Below are 17590 nucleotides of genomic sequence, written 5' to 3'. Positions count from 1 at the left end.
CCACGATTTGGAAATTCTATGAGTCGATGGTCCGTCTTCCCTGTTGCAACAGCAACAGCTACAGATTCAGCAGAAAATTCTACTCTCCAAGTAATGGAATCTTCTGGAGCGTTTGAAATGTTTCACAAAAAAATGAAACACTATAACAACATTCGATGCTGTTATTATTTAGAACAGTACAACAGCATTATGGCCACGTGCTCGATAAAGTATGACCAATGCACTGTGTTTTAATTCCTCGTTTTCATGCGCTTTTTGAATAGCGCCCTAACCGTTGATTTTAGCGATATAGTTTGTTCGGAGAAGTTTCTTGATATATTAAGGCGCAACTTTTGACGAAAAAAAATTTGTGATCAATCCACCTAGCAGTGAGATAGAAAAACTATTTTTTCAAAACATTTAGATAGACATATGGTGTCTTCGGCAAAGTTGTAGAATTGGCAATTTGAAACAACTTTGTCGAAGACACAATTTTTCTATCTCTTATACTTTTTGAGATATATGCCGTTGTATGTGAATGACCCCTAAAAATCATATTTTTTATCATAACTTTTTTCCAAGATTTTTAACATTTTTCGTGTTTTCTACAAAGTTGTTTGTCATAGAAAAACCCGTGTTTTTGCTGAACATATCATCACCCTATCTTTTGAAGTAACAAAGTTATTCATGAATTACTCTTTTTTCAAGGGGTAGTTTAGGCCTCTATAACTGGCTTCGGCGCAAAATGGCGCAGACAACTCTTACAAATCATGAAAGTACCATATCTTCCCTTTCGGCAGTTGATAAAAACTTTTGTCTATAAGCGTCTTTGCATGGGTTTTTACTATCAAACAAATAAGCCTTATTAAAACTAATTCGACTGATAATTCTTTTACTTTAAGAGATAGAGAGGTGCAATGTTCAGCAAAAACACGCGTTTCAAGATGTTTAACAACTTTGTAGAAGACATGAAAAATGTTTGAAATTTCAGTAAAAAGTTATAATCGAAAATGATTTTAAAAATATTTTTTCATACAAATTTGTGTACTATAAGTTAAAAAATTCGTAACTCTTTTACAAGATTTTTAACATTTTTCATGTCTTCTACAAAGTTGTTAAACATCTTAAAATGCGTGTTTTTGCTGAACATTGCACCTCTCTATCTCTTAAAGTAAAAGAATTATCAGTCGAATTCGTTTTAATAAGGCTTATTTGTTTGATAGTAAAAACCCATGCAAAGACGCTTATAGACAAAAGTTTTTATCAACTGCCAAAAGGGGAGATAAGGTACTTTCATGATTTGTAAGAGTTGTCTGCGCCATTTTGCGCCGAAGCCAGTTATAGAGGCCTAAACTACCCCTTGAAAAAAGAGTAATTCATGAATAACTTTATTACTTCAAAAGATAGGGTGATGATATGTTCAGCAAAAACACGGGTTTTTCTATGACAAACAACTTTGTAGAAAACACAAAAAATGTTAAAAATCTTGGAAAAAAGTTATGATAAAAAATATGATTTTTAGGGGTCATTCACATACAACGGCATATATCTCAAAAAGTATAAGAGATAGAAAAATTGTGTCTTCGACAAAGTTGTTTCAAATTGCCAATTCTACAACTTTGCCGAAGACACCATATGTCTATCTAAATGTTTTGAAAAAATAGTTTTTCTATCTCACTGCTAGGTGGATTGATCACAAAATTTTTTTCGTCAAAAGTTGCGCCTTAATATACCAAGAAACTTCTCCGAACAAACTATATCGCTAAAATCAACGGTTAGGGCGCTATTCAAAAAGCGCATGAAAACGAGGAATTAAAACACAGTGCAATGCAGAAGTTGAAGAGATTTCCGAGAATAGTCACACTGACAGGAGATGTTCGAAGCGTTGTAACAACTTTTCCGAAAAAATCTTTTAACAAGTCTGTCGGTGTTATCGTTAGAGGATTGAGCAGCGCATAAATATAAACAGACGAACACGTAATTTGTCTGCTGATCGGCTTAGACTGCAGAGAATACGTAAATTCTCCTAGGGTAACGGTCGGATTTTAGACCCCTTAAGGAAGTGATTTTAGGTTTTCGTCTCATATAATTTATTGCAAAGCATAACCGAGTCAATGAATATGCTAAATTTTGGAGAAAAGTTTCCTCTTTGAGATAAAATATGCACATGTTAATGTATAGCCCAAAATAAGTATAAAATAATGGAATTGTGAAACATTGTTTTTCATTGTTTTGGACACCTCAATACATTTTGGTCCCACAAAGTATATATTTTGGACCATTGGCGTTTACATTCGATTGGAGACAAAGCCTAAGAAACTATATGTTTAATAGCTTTCGCATAGTCCAATCAATCGATTAACAATGGAAAACCAAAAGTAATTGTATGCTTTTAGCCTAGAGGTTTGAAAAAAGTTATTGTTTACACACTTGGAAAAAAACTACCGACTTCGGTAATTCATTTACCGAAATCTCATCAGCTGAACGGTCGGTAATGAGTTCGGTAATCAAAAAAATACCGATCAGTCAGTAATTGGAAGCAGAACGATCAACTGTCAACATTTGATTGATTGGTAAAATTTACCGAAGCAATTGAGCCTGGAATGTAATTCAGATCACCGTAAATCTGTAATTTGCAAATCAATACTGATCCTTGGAATTACCGAAAAGGAAGCCTCCGAGATTTTTGTGATATTTTTAAATGTATGTTCGTTATAAAAAAAGACTTAATATTCTGTTAAGACGGTCGAAATTTTATTTTCACCTTTAGATACGTTTAATAAATTCGCTCCGCTCCCAGTTTTCGTTCATTCCAATCCATGCAAAAATGTTGTTCCGGGTGTAGTCAATCTTTTGGTGATTGAACAAAAAGAAATTTTGGTCGGAGGGATTTGGTGTCACGGTGAAGACATTGAAACATTGTACAAGTATGCAAAATGCCTAAAAAAACGCAGTTTTCAAGTCACTTCCTGCAGGAATAAATATTTGATCCGACCGCACATCCATCAAACACATCCGGAAACTTTCCTCGTACTACTAGCGACGGGGGCACTTGTTCCTTACGAAATGCGCTCATCCTCCTCGCGTAAACGAATCACTTCTTGCTTCATATTAAATCACTGTTTTTTTCTAGAAATGCCTTTATCACTACAGGATTTGCACAGCCAGTTGAAAAAAACATATATGGCGGATTTGACAGTTCGTGCTGCTACGTTACCGTATTCGGTAATCAGCGCTTTGTTTACCGAAATGTCAGCTTTATATTTCACCGACATCAGTGCTTTGACTCATTTACTGATTTGTCTGTGAAAATATTTACCGTATTGGTCAAATGTCAATATTATCACTGACAGTCGGCAATTTCATTCACAGTCTTCGGTAAACAAGCTGTCGTTTACCGAAACATCTGTATTTTACTAGATCACCGAATCAAATCTGTAAAAAAAAGTTACCGAACTCAGAGAGTCTGTTTAAGTGTGTACATTCGTAAAATTTTTGACGTCTTCAATTTCAGTGTGTAACGTGTTGTAACGGTTGCGTGGATAAACCGATTGAATTTATTTAATTTTAGCCATAACAAAGATATTTCCCATGCGCGAACGCTTGATGGAAGTGTACATCAGTCAAATCCATCCAAATAACATGCAAACTCAGTTGGTCTTTTGATTTAAGCTTGGAAAATGACCCAGAGGATCCAAACCATATAGAGGTCTAAAATATATTGGTTACCCTACATAGCCTTTCGCTTTAAAATTTCGTTGGGACGTGGCTAGCCACGTTGGGTAAGCTAGTTATAACATAAGAAACAGAATTTCCAATACTCAAAAAACGTGAAAATAAAGCAAATTTGATGCATATTCATTTGAAAATTCTCCGTGTTTCGTATGTTATACCCAAAAATTTGTATTTTTTTTTGGTGAAATTTTTATGTCTCTCCAAAAAAGTTCATAGAATTTGTCAAATTTCCATGCAATATAATTAGAAGCAGGGATGCCAAGTCAATTTTTGAAAAATCTGGAAGATTTTGAAAATTTGTCTGGAAAAGTCTGGATCGCTTATGTCGTCCATGGATAACCTTACAAATTATTTACAAAACCTTACAAATTCATTTCAAATTTTATCTGGATCTTCCAGATTTTTGTAATATGGGGCCTCAAAAATCTGGAATATTCCAGACAAATCTGGAAGGTTGGCAACGCTGAAGAAGTAAAGCTCATTCTAGATAAATATAATATAATATAATAAATATGTTCCAACATTGAATCAACAAATTTAAACACTAGAATTAGAACCAATTGGGGCCTAACATTTTAAAAGAAATCTTGTTTTTACTTTATAACACGAAAGAGCATGTTACTGCTACTACTTTAGCAATTTTTCCCGCTCAAATAACGGCTATATCATGTTTAAACTTTAATTTAAAAATTGGGTCCATATATGAACCTTGACACTTTTGATCATGTTTGTCGTTCGCTTAGTCGACAAAAACACCACAGGGGTTTTAGTTTTTACACTGGGGTTGTTCCTGTCTGGCATTTCGGAAGGGATACGGAAAACAAAATACATCCAAAATTTGAGTTTGAGCCAAGAGGTGTGACAAAATCTAAAAAAAAACATAAAACATGTTTTTTTGGACTTAAACCATTGGAAAACATTAGAAAATTGAGTAAACATGTATTTTTGAGCTACTTAAACTTAGCTTAAACTTAGTCTGGCACTAAAGCTGGGACAGGGCTTTAAAACCCTGTTAGAATCTTACGTTAAAATTGTGACTGTTACATTGAACAGAATTCATGAAAAGCTTAATAAAGCAAGAACTAGATAAACTAAAGTTATTTATTTTAACACTTCAGTCGTCGCGCTGTTGTATTTTGTACAACGCTGCTGAAAGAAGCTCGCTTTTCATTCACAACAAACAGCAGCGTGGTGGTTCTGACGGTGGCAAACCGCGCGACAACCGAAAGGTTAAAGCAATATTTTTAATGGAATATCTCGAGGAATTGCTGTAATAATTTTTAGAAGGAACTAGGAGGAACAATTGAAAGAAATTCTGAGATAATCTATTGGTACAAGAATCATGAGAAAAAAATCTGATGAAATTTGTATTAGGTTCCTTGGAGGAATCCTTCGAACCTCATTGATGGATGCATGGAAGTTATTCCTAAAAAAAAAACTGGTGGAATATATCTTGTAAAATTTGTAATGAAATTCTTATCTACAGTTAGCGACCAAAGTTAGCAACCAAAAGCAAGTTTTCCGTACAAAATACTTCGAAAAAATCCGACCTTATATTATTAACATGAACCGGAATGTGTTAAAATCCTGATCAAGCTGTTACGAAAATCTTGGTTAGAATGTCCAAGATTTAACAAGAATCGTGCCTAGGATTCCTTTAAAATCTTTCCAATAATCATTTTGAAATGCCACCCAGAAATTTTCGAATATGCTAAAAAGTATTTCAAAAGAAACCTGCTCTTAATTTTATTATAAATTCATTTAGTGTTCTGGCAAAATGTTGCATAACGTTACGTTGTAATCTTGCGCAGGATTCTAGAAAACTATGTATTGAATTGAATGTTGAGGCTGATTTGCTGCTGACAAGAAAAGTAATCGTCTATCTCGATGCGTGGGAAATTACTTGCATGAAATGGTCAAGAATGGTCATTTCTTTGATCGCAGTACGCTGCCTTTTTAATAATTCTGTCAAGGATTAATGTCGAAGGAAGTCATGGTAGAAACATTGTTAAAACACCGAGAATTGGAGATTTCGTATTTGAACATTCATAAGATTAAATATCAAAGCAGGTTAAAAAAAAAAACAAAACAATTTAATTAATTACTAAGCTAGAATATTAGGTTGAAACTAAATTGAAAATTAAATATGCTTAGTATGTTCTAACTTGGGGTTGGTATAATATTCAATGGGCAGAATATGAGAAGTATCTTCGAACCCTCCGCGGGCCACACAAAAATGAGGAAGCGGACTGTACGTTGGGCAGCACTGGTAAAACGATCGTTAACGACAACAATAATAACAATTGTTGCGCGGAATTTTTGAATGAACTTTTATGGTCGCTGTACCAACAAACCCTCCTCCCCCCATATTGAAAACCTGACAACACCCATGTAACTATCCCTTCTCGCTTGGCGTCCATCAAACTACCCCCTGTGGCTCCAGGCTACCCCTTTCGATGCACTCATTCCTCGACTGAAAGAGTTATCAATGGATGACTAAGAGCATCAAGTTGAACCAATTTTGTCGGTTTCAGTGACATCATCAAGGTTATAAATTAACTAAGGAGCAAATCCTAATCTTGACGCGCCATGCTCAATTCCACAGTGCACAAAGTAACAACTTCAATTTATCTTAAGCTTAGTGACTCCATCCACACAGTGCCAATTGCATGCCGCTGCGGTGTGATAAGCAATAAGTTGTATTTTTTCTCACGTATTTTGCCATCTTTCGGTTTAGTCTCAGCTGGAGCAAATCCGTTCCAAATGCTGACTCTTCGTATGTTCCCATCGTTCCCATCATCCCATAGATACCTTTCCTCGAGGGGTACAAGAGGTACGAGCACGCTGCAATTACTCTTTCGTTTTTACCTGCACAACATTGCGTTACGACTGCCCCTGAAGAATTTTCAAGAATGCCAAACATCTAAGCATAACATGTGATAAGGGCCAAACAGCCAAACGTAAAAAATACAAATTTGCTTGAGAAGGATTGGAAATCTAAAAAGGCACTTGACTAAGCACATGACTGTCCTCTACATTTTCCGAAACATTATTAGTATAAATGCCACACTGAAACTTGCAATTATATGGAGCCCCATAAGTTAAACCATATAAGAACCCTCTTATGAGTTTGGCTTTACGTGAAATGCTGTACGAGTTACACCCTCTTGAAATTAGTTAATTTCAAAGAAAAAAGTCAGTCCAAGTAAGTTTCCTATACCTTTGCACTAATAATAAGGGATCATGCACAAATTACGTCACAAGCCTTACAAAATCATGATCATGACAAGCCTTACAAAATTTTCGTAGGACTCATACAAAAAGTGGGACAAAGGGGGGGGTTGAAAAAGTTGAAATTTAGCGTGACATAATTTGTGTACCATTCCTAAAAGAATGGTTCAAGTTGAAAAGGGGCCCAGATAGCCATAGCGGAAAACGAGCAACTATTCAGCAAGAACAAGATGAGTTTCGTGGGGGGCATAGGGCATAGACTCTATGTGCTTGCCACACGACATACAAAAACAAAAATGGTCAATTGGCATAGAAAGTTCTCAACTAATAACTGAATAACAGAAAAAATAAGATCCAAGTTCAAATCATATTTAGAGAAAAATCCTGAGAAATTTATTTGACATGCCCATCAATAGTTGTTTGAGATAGTTCCCTTGGGTCCAATGCTTTGATTTGAAATAAACCCTTTGGTAATTATCATAGAAACATAAAACGAAAGATCTCAAAACTGGATCACGGTAAATATGTATAGATAGGTACGATACTTCTGATAAGGACAGTTAAAAATTAAATTTGTTTACATTTTCGAGTTGGGCCCTTTTTCCATGTTATGCTAGACATATGATCGAGCTTACGGAGAGGTACCCGTAAATGCAGGTCAATTCTTTCCTTGCATCCAGTCCTACGATAACACAACCACCAGCGCCGAAAAGACATTGGTCCCGTTTTTCTCTATAGCCCTCACCTTTCGCCTTTTGTCGATTGTGCCTCAGTTATAATTCTACCTCGGTACGGCACGGAAGTTTTGGATTTCGGGCAATTTATGTGACAACGACTGGAATTTGTGGATCTGGAAATCTATGACTATGATGAAAACCATGAATGGAAGAGTGGTGTGATCGCGTGGCAAACAAGTTCTATATTACTAGTGATCCCTATCTAGCCAGCGCAAAGGTTGGCCGAAAACGAACCCGCGTAATGGTCATTGACGAAAAGTGCTGCACCTGTCCGGTTGAATATGAGCAACGCCGCGTGTGCTAGAGTGGCGTTCGTATTGGTTCTAGTGACGGTCGATAGCGCACTGATTGCACTGCTAACGGCTACCGGTTTGATGCTCAAATTGAAGATGATCGTCACAGTTGGAGTGGTACGTTTATTGCATTTTCTGAATGGGATTGTACACAGGAATTATCTAGAATGTTGCGTATTTCTGTTCTGTGAATGAATGAACGATTCATTGTTGTTGTAATGGATTTTTGGCCTTATAAGTATTCTACGTAAACTGTGTTACCGTGAAGGCCCCATACTCTGCGCACTTAAGGTTTTTCAAATTTCAAACAGCTGTAATTAATTGAAAACAAAACACAATCCTCTGAAATTTTGGGAGCAAATACTTATTGACTTTATGTGTAAGGAAAAAATATGAAAGCTCCACTAAGTAATGATTTTTATTGCAAATTTTTAATTTTTCTCAAGGGTGTCCGTGTTCCTAACTCTGCGCACTAATTTTTGTAATGCTCCTTATTCTGCGCATTTAGGTTCCTAACTCTGCGCACTCGATAAATTTTCAAACAATTTTCCAAAGTATTTCTATTTCATATCTCGATGGTGTCGACAAGTCGATGGTTCCCTTCAATATCGACCTCTGGAGGGTTGATTGTATGTTGAAAATAACGTTTTATAACTGCTGCGCATAGTAAGGACCATAGTTGAAAAATGGTTCCTTACTATGCGCACTTAAGAAGAATAAGAAAATGAAGAGAAAATAAGTTGCACTTTACCAGTGATGATTGCTCGATAAATAATTTAGTGACTACGTACTAAAAATCTGAAATATATTCGCTTTAATTTGATTCAAATGACTCAAGTGATGAGGTACTCCCTTAGCATTTTTGCTAACGGGCAGTCAATTTGGACGTTTTTCAATATTTTTAAAGCTATTTTATTTTTTACTTAAGTAATAAACGTTAATTTGTCAAGAAAATTCTTCGCGTACTTTTTTATTACTATTGTATCAATATATTGAAAACAAATTTTAAACAAAAATTTAAATAATTTACCAGATTTTGGTGGATTTTTGCAAAAGTGCGCAGAGTTAGGAGCTGCGCAGAGTTAGGGGCCCTCACGGTATATCAATGAATATTCAACTCTTAGATTTGGTTTTCTAGAAATATAAATATCTCCTTTCTTATGTTTGTATGTCATTTGATGGGTAAATTTCTCATTACTCAGCGATTTTCTACCTCCAGCAGGAGAATAGACACCGACACGTTAATGCTTCCAGTGGACTTTAGTCCTTCGTTACGGGCAAAAGAATTTCAATCAATCATTTCAATCATGATTTTCTGTTAGTATGGCAAATGTACCATTAGTGGAGCACCTAAGGAAAACAACTAAAATACGCTGATAAAAGCATGAGATATGTAATTTCAAGGAATTAGTCGATAGATTTCTAATTCTTCTAATACTTTTTACTACAAAATTCCTTGCATCAATAATAGAAGCACTGTTCCTTTAGTGGAGGTATGTTTTTAACATGGTTCCTTTATTGACGCAATCCATTGATTTTTTATGGGACCCTCCACTATTAGTACTGCCGAGAATCTTAAGCCAGTCCCATAAAAAGTAGGCATTGAGAAAACGGGATGAGAAGTTTCCAAACAAATATTCAAAAAATTCCAGCGGATTGCAATATTTTCAAATTTGAATGAAACTTTCACAGTTTGCTGTTCACTACGATATCTTTCCGATAAAAAACATAAAGATAATCAAAACACGGTTCATTTATGTGTTACACGATGTGGAAATCTGAAGTGGGACCGATATACGGTTACTTTTCATTATAGAACTATTTGACTTGCTGTTTTTTCCTATTTTTTTTCAAACGAATCATATTATCTCATTAGTGCAGTTGAGAGAGCATTGCACAATAGACCGAATCGACAGTTTAGCCGGAAAAAAGTGTTATCTCTGTACTCGTCGAATTTAGATGTTCGATGTCTTCAGAGAAGTTATTCGTAATTGAGTTTTGCATCTTTTAAGGAAAAAGTTAATTAGGGTGGCTCATATTTAAGCTAAAATTTTGACTCAAACTTTTTTGTTTGATTAAATTTGTGACTGCGCTCTTCTGCAAACTTTTAGAAAATATTATTTTGAACAACTTTGTCGAAGACACTTATGATCTAACTCTTCATTTGAGCTAAGTAAATTGATTTTGAAAGTATTAATTTAGGGTGGACCCAAAAAATCAGTTATTTTGATCTAACTTTTTTGTTTTCAGTTTTACGTGAATGTGGTCTTTAGAAGAGTTGTAGAGGAAGTAAAGATACACGTTTTTGCTGAACATCGCAAGTATGTAATTCTTGTGATTTTGAAGTTATAAGCAAATTTAAGTGAAAAACAATGAAATCTTTAGATTATGGCATCTCATGGAGTTGGTTCGATAAAATTTTTCTTTAAGTGGCATTCGAAAGACCATACAATAGGCAACTTTTGCTGCAAAAACTGTGAGAACGTATTTTTTGTAAATTGAGAAAATTCACTTCAAAGATATCATTAGATCTACAACTTTCCCATACACCAATTTAACAGAAACGGAATTTTGGAATATCTTCAAAACCAGATGACCAATGACCGATATCTACACAGATCCTAAAACTAGAAGAGTTTTTTGAGAAGTTCGGAAAAAATGGTGTAACATATTTAAAAATAAAAGTTATAACGATTTGAATATTTATTTTGCGGTAAAAAATGAAGCTGTCCGTAGAGGGTTTAATTTCGAATGAGATGTGCACGAGTGATTTTTCTGCACTGCACCTTGGAAGTGTTGACTCGCAATGTGCGATAGACTGCGAGGTATCGAGTTGGCTCAAAGCAAAACTTGCTGAAATTTTCCTACAGTAATTTTTGGTGCTGGCACGAAAAAGATTGAAAGAGTATGGGTCGGTTCCCCAAGGAATTTTGTAATATCTTCAAAACCAGATGACCAATGACCGATATCGGCACAGATCATAAAACTAGAAGAGTCTTTTGAGAACTTGTGAAAAAATGGTGCAAAAATATTGAATAACAAAAAAGTTATAACGATTTGAATTTGAACTTTGCGGTAAAAAATGAATGCTCTCTCGCAGCAACGCGTGTAGCACCGAAAGAGATGCATGCTCTGTCCCAGTGGGGATGTAATGTCAGAAAGAAGAAGGAATAAACTGTCCATATTTGGTCGACGTAACCACCAATCAGCACTATCTTTGCTGGGAAAATTCGTTTTTGTGTTCCCAACTGCATTCAATAGATCAACTTAATGATCGCAGTGGTTCAAATCCCAACACAAAAAAAAACTGTATTCTTGAATCTTCTAACAGTTTCGATCAACAAATCTGTGCATTTGCTAAAGATTGAAATTAAAAAGTTACCTGGAGAAGATTTTTTGATTAATTTCTCATAAAAGTAAACGCATACGTCTATTTATACGACCAATCAGTGAGTTTGATGAACGATTATATGGATGAATTGACATAAACATCAGGTCACGTTCATAGCAACATGGTTTGTACACTAAACTATCCAAATAAACACTCTGAAAACCGGGTGTTTCTTCGGATAAGTTGGTGTATGTGCTCACGTCAATATGTTCTTCTCTTATGGCTCAAATTTTTCAAAACAAATAATCGCTGTTCGTTTGTATTTGATTGAATTTGATTAAAATGTGTATGAAGAGTATATTTCAAACTCGTTGTCCCGACAAACTTCGTCTTGCCATCAAGGGCTTATTCACAAATTTCATAACGCTATAACGAGGAGGTGGGTAGGTGCCAAAAATGGCCATTTTCAGCGTTATGAAATATGTGAATGAACCCCAAGTAGGCTGTTGTAAAACGTCTTGTAATCCCCCATAGAAGTCTACAAGCACACTACCACAAATGCCAACGCACAATCAATCTTACACAAGTCGATTTCCTCAGAATGAAAATACGTCGATTTTTGTTTGACGTTTTTCGAGCTTTCGGTCAACATCAGTCCAACAAAGAAGTGAATGCTCGGCAGTAATTATGTTTATATTTATTTTTCAACAAAAGCAATGTTGTTTTTTTTCATAATTTCACCCATAATTTATCCATCTTTTCCACACGTAATGAGTCAATTAATGTTGTGACAGTTCTCACAGCAAACAACGAAAATTTTGTCAACATTGTACTACTACGCAGGCAATTGAATTGGACTATACAAAATGACTCATTAGACTTCTCCCGGCTTCCCGATTATTCCGGAGACTTGCCCAAACTTTTTCATCTCACTATCACGTCGCATCCCTTGTCGAGTCCAACCGTGAAAAACTTACGTCAATCCGTTCATCCGCTCTCAAGTCATATCGTGACATGCAAACACCACCCCATTTTTATTTATATAGAAGATGGCAGATAGATAGATTAATTTATTATAAAAAATATCGTCCAAATATATGTAAAATGTAAAATATAGAATTTTTTAAACATCTTTTTTTTTGGAAATATTGGAACTAAGGCTGCTTTTCAGGTTCCTTCTATTTTGGATAATTTGCCAAAACTGAAAAAGCAGCCCCAATCTATTACTTTGGTACCCGATCATTGTGTGATGATTCCCCACAAACAGCTTTCCTATGCAAAGCTGTTCTATGACACGATATTTCCATGAGTCGATGGTTCCTTCAATACCTGGAGGTTTAACTGTATTGCATTCAATATCTGTCCGCGGTATACACAAACCTATTCACAAACCCATTTGGACCATACTTGGTTAGCGGTAAATCGTTCGTCTTTTAAAAAAATTACAGTAGAACATGTCAAATGGCCAAGTGATTATTGTGGTTCAAAAAGGTTTCACATGAGCTCGCAAGACTTGATACATACTATATTCATAAACCTACATTTACTTGAAACATATTGAAATTTAATTGAGAAGCACTGGTCGATTGTAGATGTACACTAAATGCATTCAGCGGTGAAACTAATCCCCTACACAATACTATCAAAATTATAATAATTGATCAATTGAGTAAAAAGATATGAACGAAAGAGTGCAAAAAAGTTGTCCATGCCTTTTAATAGTTAATAACTGTGGAAGTGCTCATTGCACACTAAGCTATGAAACAGGCTTTGTCCAAGTGAGGACGTACTGCCAAGAAAAATAAGAAGGACAACTGTGCAAAATGTCGACTCGCTCAGTTAAGATATTTACTATGGGAAAATATATTTTTTCAAAGATAAAGTAAATGTAAATCGCCAGAGGTCACCCATTAATTTTTATAAAAATTCTGAACACAAACCTCGATAGGTTTTTTATGATAAAGATCATTGCAGAACATTGTGATAAAAGTTATTCAATGTAAACCGATTGACGTGAAACTGTGCAAAATGTCCGAATAGTCAATGCTTAATAACTTTTTTCACAAACATCGGATCGCTTTGCAGTCGTTAACTATGTTATTTGTCGTGGAAATTCCTATCAAGGTCTGTGTTCAAAAATTTTATGGAGGTCAATGGGCAACCTCTGGCGATTTTTCTTCGCGAAAGTGAGTTTTCCCATAGTGAATTCCATACAATGATCGACCTAAAGTTTTGCACAGTTGTTGACCCAAATGGAATCCAGAAAGTGGACAGGAGCGACAATTTATATTTTTCATGAAACCGTGTCCCAGGCTAATTAGCACTTCCACTGTTATTAATCCTCTAGTAGGGAGCCGGATCCTATTCTTGGCACTTTTGATTCACTTCGGGTTTTTTGAAAGCTACTGAGCTCATATTTGGCCACAATATGCGTCGCATTGAAGTGCTTCTTTTTGTAAAGTTTCAGACGATTCGGCCGAGAAAAATCCTCCATGCCAAAGTGAATCATTGGAGCTCTGCACACTACTTAACCTTGCATTTAGACGGGATACCCTTTGTTATTTTGTGTATTTTTTCGAAGCTTGGAAATTAAAATGATTTTATTTTTGGCTGACACTTTGGACCATAACCCGCATAACAGAAAAGCTGTTTCATGACTTTTGAAACATTTCTGTGTTTTTGAGAAATGTTAAAAACATTGAATTATTTCATAACATACAAAAGCCTTCACGTGTAATACAGAAAAATGTACATCTTATATTTTTATACAGCCAACGTATCACAAAAGAAAAGCCTGTTAGTATTAAAATGATTTGAACCCTGTATTTTCGTTAATTACACGGGAAATAAAATATGTCCCAGGAACATAATAAAATATGTTCCAGAAAGTTTGAAAATGGGCATTAGAGGGTTAACAGAGAGCTTTCTTTGCCAAAATTGCCATTCGTATATCGAAAATCGTATAATTTCCATTACGAATAGATCATGCACCGACCGTGAATCGAGTCCAGATACCTCCCGATTGGTTTTGCTTTATAGCCTTGGACTTCACCAGTAGGCTAGGAAAGGCCCTTATGTAATGCTATGTTCTTTCTGAATCTAACAAAAGTCAAGTATAAACATTGTATTTTCGTTATAATGTTATCAATACATTATTTTATGTGTTTTGTAAGTTAAACGTGGTTCTGATGCTTTTTCCCAACTTCAGTTGAAATTTGCGCGCTAATTACCTTATTTTAGATTTGTTGTAATGCACTCAGCATGATAATGTCTCAACTGACTAGTCATCTTTCATTCGAAATCATTAATCACTTTCGGCATTGTATGTATACTGTTGGCACCTGAATGGTTGTTAGCGGCGCTGTTCGATCCTGTCGAGTAATCATTTCGACCGGTAAGGTTTAGTTGCCTTTGTCGTCGTCATCGTTTTAGACGGCAAGTAATTCGATCTCTTTCGAACGTTAAGACGAAAGAGTTCTCCGATGACAGGGCCGAGATTACACGCACGGCGCAGAACAGAGGCGACTTTTTCGCCAAACTACCCTTGAAACTGTAATCCTCCTACAACAGATAAAAAGAGCATTCCAAATAAACAAGACGTGACGAAGTATGCGCACATTCCTCCAGCAGATAGGTACCACACTAATCCACAAAGTGCATTAGCAGACCAATAATACCCTGGTGCCCAGACTGAATGCTAAAAACAAAAAATGAAGATGACAAAAACAGATTTGACGAAAGGTAATGTTTGTCGCTGTTTTTCTCTTAAATTTTTCACATTATCTTCATTTATCACTCGGACTTTTCCTGTTTGCGTGCGGCGAGCAGGAGATGCACAGCAGAAATTAATGCTTCTTCCTGTTTTATGGCTGTCCTCCGCATGGCGATCGGGAAAGGAAGCAATAACATCCCAGCCGATAGGTCATAAATTAGAATGTGTAAAAAATGCAGCACACTGTCAGAGAAAGGTACCGTGTATGTACCATATTTGACGCGGGTCCAAACTTGACGCACTTTTCAACATTTTCACCATTAAAACTATATTTACTTTAATTGTTATGAAAAACTATTTCTATAACTATTTGTTTACACTAATGTAACATACTAAATATCAAAACAGGTAGTTTTTGTTTGTACACAAGCATAAACAAAAATAAAAACAAAACTCCATCCGTCAAATGCGTCATTTTTCGCCAGTCTTAACATGTCCGCTAAGGAAACAGTCAAATATTTCTCCTGAATTCCCGTGGTAAAAAGATTTTTTTGTGAAGACAACATCAATATCTACTAATTTGTAAGTATTACTAGTGTTCTGATGCATTACAAAACGTTTTTTTGTGCATTTTGACAATGTTTTGAGCAAAAATGTTTTGCGTCAAATTAGGCTCACTGTGTTCCTAATTATTTACAGGCAAAAATGGAACCAAAAACAAAGTATGTAACTTATTCGAAGACTGCACTCGCAAATGCCGTGGACATGGCACGTAGAGGTGTATCCATCCGAAAATCTGCCGCTTCGTTTGGTGTTCCGGAGCCTACCGTTCGCCGGAAGCTCAAACTACAAAAATTGCGCTCACCGGGAAAGCCGACCGTGCTATCGAAGGAGGAGGAGAAGTCAATAATTGAATGGATATGCTTGGCTGCCCAATCGGGGTTTCCGGTCAATGCTCAGCGGCTACAAACATCTGTTGGTTACTTTCTTCGTATTTCCGGTAAATCTAACCCGTTTACAGCTGGGATCCCAGGACGTAAATGGCTAAAATTGTTCCTCCGGCGTCATCCTGAAATCTCGCGTCGCGTCCCAAGTGCTCTCTCTAAACAACGTACGACAGTCGCGGAAAAACCAATCCGGAACTGGTTCAATGAAGTCGGTTCTTTCATTGACAAACAACAATTACGGCAGATTCTGGAGAAGCCTGAGTGCATATTCAATATGGACGAGTCAGCAGTACGGATGGTTCCGACCAAAGAACACGTTTTCGCCAAAACTGGTGAAAAGTATGTTCATACAAATAATGGAAACTCAGAAAAAGAAAGCTATACGGCCCTGTTTGCAGCTAACGCCGCCGGTACTCTTGCTCCGCCGATGGTTCTTTTCCCCTATAAACAACGACTCCCGGCAGTGATCGCGCAAAATGCACCCTCAGGCTGGTCGGTTGGACGGAACCAGTCAGGATGGATGACGCGGGAAACTTTCTTGGATTATCTAAAGAAGGTATTCGTTCCTTGGGTAGAAGAGGCAAAAATACCACTCCCAATAGTGATATTTGTTGATGGTCACACCTCGCATGTGTCCTACGAGACCATTGATTTCTGCCGTTCACATCAGATTACTCTGATTTCGTTGTACCCTAATGCCACTCATGTACTCCAGCCTTTGGACGTGGCTTTTTTTAGGCCATTGAAAGTCCATTGGAATAAACGTTTGATTGAATATCGAACTTTTCATGCTGGCCAAACATTGCCGAAACATGAAATTGCACCGCTCTTGAAAAAAGCAGTCGATGACATCAAAAACATGAAAACTGTAATCATGAACGGGTTTCGGAAGTGTGGAATCGTACCGTGGAATCCAAATGCGGTCAACTATGGCATTTTGTTGAAAGGACAAACTTCAAGTACTGCCAAAGACACGCGTGAAGCTGTTGAACCTGGTGAACAGGACAGCCGTGACATTACTGAAGCCCAACCCGGAGCTCAACATTGTCTGCAATATCTGGAATCTTGTCTCAAAGTTGGTCAATTAAAAATGTTTGAAAAGCATCAATCTGATTCCATTTGGTCGGGTCCTGTAGGAGACACCAATTTGTTCTATACATGGCAGGACATTAAGAAGAAAGCGAACTTAAATCTCCCAGCAGACGATCCCGATGAGTTCCATGGATTTGAAACAAATGATGTCGAGGGTAAGTGCGCTGTAGAATAATGAAATAAAATTATATTTTATCTTTCACTATTTGAATTTACAGAAGATCGGATTAACATGCTCCAGTGGAAGGATACTGTCGGAAGCTCTTGGGATACAACTACGCAGCAAACAGGGAACATCACTGAACTAACGGGAACTGCTGAAAACGTGGAAGAAAGTCTTGTGAACGGAAATTTGAAAGAAGAAACTGTAACAGGCATTTCAAAAAATCCAGCCAATATCAAAATCTTGAGACAACAACCGGTTAACCAAAATTCGACAGAAGATCCAAAATCTCCATCACAAGCCTTGTCTAGCTTGTCCCTGGCAGGAATGAAGCAAAATTTGTTTAGCGTTGCCTTCGCTTTGCCCAAAG

General features: G+C 36.5%; 1 protein-coding gene across 13 annotated transcripts in view; it reads left to right on the top strand.

The window, feature by feature from the left end:
- The window catches only part of LOC5564635 (unconventional myosin-IXa), a 220670-nt gene that overhangs the window by 178759 nt on the left and 24321 nt on the right, over positions 1-17590 (top strand). The window lies entirely within an intron of this gene.

This window comes from Aedes aegypti, chromosome 3 (genome assembly GCF_002204515.2).
Source record: "Aedes aegypti strain LVP_AGWG chromosome 3, AaegL5.0 Primary Assembly, whole genome shotgun sequence".
Classification (NCBI taxonomy): Eukaryota; Metazoa; Arthropoda; class Insecta; order Diptera; family Culicidae; genus Aedes; species Aedes aegypti.
Note: the sequence above shows the minus strand (reverse complement) of the source record. Positions and strands in the feature narration are given on the sequence as shown.